A 7,217-nucleotide genomic window follows, 5' to 3' on the forward strand; every position below is an offset into this window, starting at 1 on the left:
TTTTTATATTTTTTAATATTTGGTTTTTCCTATTATATATAATATGATGATTAAAATGTCGTGACGTTAAGAAATCGGCTCGCAGGAGACAACCGACCAAAAAAAAAGACATTAGTTCCATTTTAAAATAATAGAAACCTGTCCTTTATATTTGACAATATTTGTTTCACTTTACGTGTCCTTACTCATCTGAAGTTTATATGGTTATATTGGTAGCGGTTCTGAACTCAGTGCCGCGCGCTGTGAAAGAGACTATAGGCGCAGCGCATTTTACCTCAGACTTGGTCAGATAACATTTCAGTAAAGATGGTGGTTATAGTTTTTTATCATTGCTTTGCTGTTTGAACTACACTTCAACCAACCTTACTATTTTTACCAAGACTGAGGAGCAATGCCGCGCGCGTTCTCCGCGGTGCTCACGCAGAACAGCCAGCAGCCAGACAATGAATTAATATATTTTACTTTCTCAAAATGTGACCACGGAACACCTTACATGGCTCTATGGTTTACCTTGAGGTGGGTGAATTAGTTTGATGTGTTAGCGAGAGGTGCACCACTTCTCCAGGTCTTACTGTACTGTAATAATGTAGCTCTACACCATTTCTCCAGGTCTTACTGTACTGTAATACTGTAGCTCTACACCACTTCTCCAGGTCTTACTGTACTGTAATGTAGCTCTACACCATTTCTCCAGGTCTTACTGTACTGTAATAATGTAGCTCTACACCACTTCTCCAGGTCTTACTGTACTGTAATACTGTAGCTCTACACCACTTCTCCAGGTCTTACTGTACTGTAATGTAGCTCTACACCATTCCTCCAGGTCTTACTGTACTGTAATAATGTAGCTCTACACCATTTCTCCAGGTCTTACTGTACTGTAATAATGTAGCTCTACACCACTTCTCCAGGTCTTACTGTACTGTAATACTGTAGCTCTACGCCATTTCTCCAGGTCTTACTGTACTGTAATACTGTAGCTCTACGCCATTTCTCCAGGTATTACTGTACTGTAATAATGTAGCTCTATACCATTTCTCCAGGTCTTACTGTACTGTAATAATGTAGCTCTACACCACTTCTCCAGGTCTTACTGTACTGTAATACTGTAGCTCTACACCATTTCTCCAGGTCTTACTGTACTGTAATACTGTAGCTCTACACCATTTCTCCAGGTCTTACTGTACTGTAATACTGTAGCTCTACACCATTTCTCCAGGTCTTACTCTACTGTAATACTGTAGCTCTACACCACTTCTCCAGGTCTTACTGTACTGTAATACTGTAGCTTCTCCAGGTAATAAATAAAATAAAATAAAATAAAATTCAGATATAAAAGCTCAGTTCTGATGATATCCACTGTGTTCTGTTTGTAAAACAGGACAGTATCCTTTTCAGACACATTAAAATATAAGTTTAAAAACATTTGTTTTGTTTAAATGGGTTTAAAAACTACATTTTCCATGTAGCCAGAGTGTTTTGCCTACATTTTAGCCCTGTTTTGACCCCACCCACCATCCTGGAACGTTTTGCTACCCGATGTCCAATTAGGGAAAGCCTAATAATTTCCTCCAATCGGTAGTTGGTCCTCGCTTGAATAGCGCACTAATGGAATTCTGTGTTTGAGTTACCACTGAAAACAAATCAAGTTGCCGTTGCTACTGACATCTAAAGGCGAACTGTGTTATTGTAGTTTCAGTGTGATGTCTGGAAATAGTGGTCCTCACAGGAAGAAGAAATGTCATGGTCCTCACAGCTGCATTGTAAACCTGTATGTGTGTGTGTGTGTATAGTGTGCATGTGTGTGTATGGTCTGTGAGAGTGTGTGTGTATAGTGTGTGTTAATGTGATATTTAGTGTGATATGGTCACTCTGTCTCTCTCTTGGTGACAGGCTGTGATATATTGAGCTGCCAGAGTGCTCATCTAACAGATAGGGGAGTTTCTCTCTCCGTTGCTTTCTCTCCCTCACACTCTCTATCTTGCTCTCTTTCTCACTCCCCATTCTCTTTCTCTCTCACTCTATGTCTCTTGCCCTTTTAAATGCACCTTATAGTTAGAAAGTTATTTTTTACTGTCTTTAATTGGGTAAATATTTGTAGATTTTTGCATGTGCTGGATTGTAACAAAATAAAACTTTCTGGAAACCTCATTAATCTAACCACCTTGAAGATTTTTTTTTTCGTTAAATATAAACAGTTGTCAGCTTTACTTATAGGGCATTCCATGATTCACTGTGTTCTACAGTATTAAATGGACTGTTGTTAAACAGTTATTTACTGGAATTACTGATTTTGCTGTAAAAATGAAAGTATTTGGTTACAGAGCAGGCAGGGGAAGGACTGAACAGACAATTCTCTGGGTTTTTAGTTTGTAGGAGGAGCCAGTCTGTCCGTCCAGCTGTCTGTCTCTCCGTCCGGAGCTCCACTGCTACTCAAAGGCCTGAGATGTAACATTGGAATGTTAAGACCAAAATGATGGACATGATGTGACTCCAAAATTAGAATTTTGAATGATGGGGGGAAATAAAGTTACAGACTAATCAATCTCTCTCTCTCTTTCTCTCTTTCTGTCTCTCTCTCTCTGCATGGCAGTGCTAATACAGCTCCTGCCTCCAGCTAGCATGCGCTGCGGGTGTGTGTGTGCAGATAGAGCGCTAGCCCGTAGCTCACACATTAATAGCGTTAGCCGCAGGCTACCTAAAGGACGAGAGAGACAAAAAAATGCTCTGACAAGTGTGTGAGTGTGCGCATGTGAGAGTGTGTGTGTGCATTGTGGCCACGTGGCTGTCCGTTGGATGTTGGCAGTGAGCGGCTGGCCGCTGGATGTCTGGCGGGTGGTGGGCCTGTGATGTTTCCTGATGGGCCTGCCGCGCTCTCCCCCAGCGACCCGCCAACCGACAGACAGGGATCCTCAGGGGTTCACAGTGGGGGGCTTCAGATCAGCAGACAGCGAGAGAGAGAGAGAGAGGCATGGTAAAGAGAGAGAGGGGCAAATTGAATGAAAAGAAAGGAGAGAGGGGTGGGCATAGAGAAGGATACATCTTTTTTTAATGTTTTAATTGCATATGATGTCATTGTGCAGGGTATCTATCTGTGCGTGATGTCATTACACAGTGTTTTATTGCTCAATGTGTCATCTTTTAGCATTCCGACTGCTTTGGGAATTTTGAGTAGCATCCATACTTTTATCTGAATTTCAGCAGTAAAACATACAGTAAGGTTTCTTTTGAGACCTGTGTTTTTTTAAACATTGTTCTGGGTCCTTCTCTGACCTTCTGGATGAGTTGTTCATGCCCTTTTGGAATAATTTCTGTCAGCCAACCATTCCTGGGAAGGTTCACCAGTGTTGCATGTTTTATTCATTTATGAATAATAGCTTTTACTGTGGTCTTCTGGAGTATCAACATTTTTCTCTGATTGGCTGAAGACATAAACTTACTATACCTTAGCCAATCATTGCTTAGGCGTTTCTCTCATCCTCCCCTCCCTTGAGACTCACACACACAACGCACACGCATGCACACACACACGCCTTTGTCTTTATGCGCAAAGTTAAAAAAAAAAAAGTTAATTGAGCGGCTAAAGTAACGTGCAATAACAGGGTGTCGGAAATGGTAACGCCGTTATTCCCATCACTGCCTTTAACCTACTACATTATGTTAGAAAATTTCAAAACGATATTCAATATTCTAATATTAAGTAACAGTTAAAGCTGGGCAAACTTTCAAAGTCTCTAATCAGGCTTTCATTTCTTAAGTAAAAGCAGTGTAACTGTGCAATATAACCAACAAAACTGCATACAAGCATTTACCCATTATATAAAATTTCCTCAGTAGTTAAGAGAAGATACCCTGAGGAGAACAACTTCACAATGATGGAAAGGGAGGTCACGCCCTTTACGTGTAATAGTGGTGACAAGAGCCAATGGAAAAAGTGTGAGACATACTGACAGAAAAACTCCAGGAGGAGTGATCTGATGTGATGTCATAACCTCTGACATGAAGTAAAAAAATATTATTTGAGTTTAATGATTTATTTTAAGTTGTTTTAATAGGGAATGAATTTGCTTTTGGGCAGGTTTAAACAGGTTTAAACCCGAAATCATAATTTTTCATTAGACCAAGATAAAAGCGCATTTTAAATCAATGACATGGTTGTTACACTTTAGTTTTAAATGTGTGTGTAATGTCATCTATACAGTCACATATTGTTTGTTACAGAAATTGTGTAATTTGACACAATGTAGTAACGCATCCAGAGTCCCAGCGCTGTGGATCAAAAAAATTACATTCGAATATTTATATTTATATTTAATAACTAAAAAAAGCTGTAATAAAAAAGAAAAGAGCTGTCGGTTGGGTTTCTGCATGAGCGCATCCTCTGCTCCTCCGTGTTTAATGAAGCTGGTAAGTGTAATGTGACAGGCGGAGGATTGCCAATCAGAGTGCCACTGTTTCCTGTCAGCGCTTCTCTTAGGAAGTTTGTATTATGCATGCGCGAGTGCGTGAGCGCGACGGGGACGAGGGGAGGGAAATGACACCTCTGTCACCACTGATTACACAGATCATGATGGACCAGCGGCTCAGAGGGAGCTATCAGCACTCCACTCACGCCTGGTTAACTCGGCGCTGACCGTCAGGTATCCGCTCTCAGAAACAAAGCGAGAGAGTGGGTTAAGAGCATGCGTGGGTGACTGCATCGCTGCCTCGTAGATGTAAGAGCACAAAGGAGATTTCATTAAGCTCTGCGCTCGCCCGCCTGTCTTCGCCTTTACTTTACTTTCTTCTGATTTCTTTTTTTTTCTCATCTGAACTTTTTTTCTGAGTTTGTAAAAGTACACACATGAATTAAAGTACTTCTTTTATTGGGATGACAGCTGTGCTCGTAGGTGTACATACACTCATTATGGACATGAACATGGACCACTGCATTATTAGGCTTCCTGTGATTTTCTATATATATATATATATATAAAAAAACAAGAACTTGGTGAACTTGGCTTTTAGTATTGTATTGAACATGATTTTCTAAAGCAAGTAAAATGTGTGAGGTCAAATGATCCATTAAGGTTATAAATCATATTTGTATGGGATTAGTTTTAGCTGGGGTAGTAAAGTTATGTCATATTGATTTAGGATCTGCAAAAATATGTGATGTGAATGTGTGAATTGTTTTTTTTATTGAATTTAAGTAAATATGTTAAAGACAAAATATTCTATACTACAGACCAAGGGTGGGCAATTAGGTTTTACGTGGTGGCAACAAAAAGAAAAAAGCTGTTTTGGAAAATGAAGTGAATTGAAGACTAGTAGCTCTCCAGCCCAGAGGGTTGTTGAACCCAATTGCAGAACAGTTGATCTCAAAGCAGGTAAACCCAAGAAAAAAGGAAAAAATAAATTAATAAACGCACCATAAAGAGAGCCCAAGAATGGACGGAAAAACTCTACACTGCAGACTTCAAGTACAGCTCTGCCAGCTGCCACCTGCAAAAGTTCTCAGACGACTCTGCTATCGTCGGACTCATCAGTGATGGAGATGACAAGGAGTACAGAGAACTGACGCAGGACTTTGTGAAATGGTGCCAGAGGAACTGCCTGCAGATCAACGCAGGAAAAACCAAAGAGCTGGTGGTGGACTTCCGCAGGACCAAACACTCTCCTCCGGTGCCTGTGAACATCCAGGGCTCGGATATTGAGATAGTGAGGTCCTACAAGTACCTAGGTGTCCACCTTAACAACAAGCTGGACTGGACTGACAACACGGCTGCTCTCTACAGGAAAGGTCAGAGCAGACTGCATCTCCTGAGGAGACTCCGGTCCTTTGGCGTGCGGGGGACACTACTGAGGGCCTTCTTTGATGCCGTGGTGGCATCAGCCATCTTTTATGGAGTGGTCTGCTGGGGCAGCAGCATCTCCACCGCTGACAGGAAGAGACTGGACAGAATCATCAGGAAGTCCAGCTCTGTCCTGGGGTGTCCTCTGGACCCAGTGGAGGTGGTGGGAGACAGGAGGATGAGGACTAAGCTTAACAACATGCTGAAGAACCTGTCCCATCCCATGCATCACTCTCTGACAGCACTGAGCAGCTCCTTCAGTACCCGGCTGCTGCACCCACGCTGTGTCCACACGCCATCAGACTTTACAACACACCGCGCTCCCAGTAAACACTAGTTTACTATCTCAGGACTTCATACAACCTACATACTACTCAGTGTAGCTGTAATGCTTACCTTGTGCAATATCCATCTCACTACGGGTACTGTGATCACCATTTGTGCAATTTATTTAATGTGCAATATTTTTTTCTCACTTTTGTTTTTATCTATTATTTATTTAATATTTATTCACTGTTACTCTTGTGCACTAATACTGGTCCACCATACCATAATCATATCTCTATGCACTAGATGTATATATATTTTTTCTTTTACTATATATAATTTTTTAAACTATCTTTATATATTTTCCTGCAATAGTTTTTTTTGTATATATAGATTTATCATTATTTGTATTTACCTTTTCCTGACCTGTTTCTCTGTCCTTTACTCTGCACTGCTGTAACATGGTAAATTTCCCCATTGTGGGATTAATAAAGGATTATCTTATCTTATCTTATCTTAAAAAACGGGCGGAAACTAAAGTCATGCCAAGCACAACAGAGAGAAAGAGGAGGAATGTAAACAAAAGCTCGCTAGAGAAGAATTGTATTATTATTATTATTATTATTGTTTTTCATTATCGTTCATTATAGTTCAAACAACCTCAGGGCCAGATGTTTCTTGCTTGCCACATCTGGCCCGCGGATCATATACTGCCAACCCCTGCTATAGACCCTACTGATTTTCGATCTCTAATTAATTATTTTTATTTTCATTTAGAATTATTTTATTTAATTATACAGTATTTAAACTGAGTGAACACAAAAAAACAGCCCATACATCGTTAGCAGCTCAGTTGCTTGCTCTTACAGCCTATAATATAGAGGCTTGATAGTTAATTGTAATACCTGACTGACAATTATAACCAAGGTAGCCTGTGGAGAATGACTACAAAGGGGCGTTGCCTGGGCATATATATACATATATATACATACACATACATATATAAAGTTAAGCTAACTGTCACAGGCTGTAATTTATTAAGCACACAGTTTGATCCATGTCTTTTGATTCGGGGCTAAAGCCCTGGAAGCCCAGGCCAGGCATCGCCCATGCTAC

General features: G+C 40.5%; 1 long non-coding RNA gene across 8 annotated transcripts; it reads left to right on the forward strand.

Moving 5' to 3' along the window:
- Positions 1-555: 555 nt before the first annotated feature.
- Positions 556-2,107, forward strand: LOC125782350 (uncharacterized). 8 transcript variants are annotated; one of them, XR_007424971.1, is made up of 5 exons: positions 556-653; positions 695-782; positions 824-999; positions 1,044-1,219; positions 1,264-2,107. It is a non-coding gene; the product is annotated as an uncharacterized LOC125782350 (long non-coding RNA). The 8 variants fall into 8 exon arrangements; XR_007424967.1 differs by having other exon boundaries at positions 1,044-2,107; XR_007424972.1 differs by having other exon boundaries at positions 1,088-2,107.
- Positions 2,108-7,217: the final 5,110 nt, after the last annotated feature.

This window comes from Astyanax mexicanus, chromosome 17 (assembly GCF_023375975.1).
Source record: "Astyanax mexicanus isolate ESR-SI-001 chromosome 17, AstMex3_surface, whole genome shotgun sequence".
Lineage (NCBI taxonomy): Eukaryota > Metazoa > Chordata > Actinopteri > Characiformes > Acestrorhamphidae > Astyanax > Astyanax mexicanus.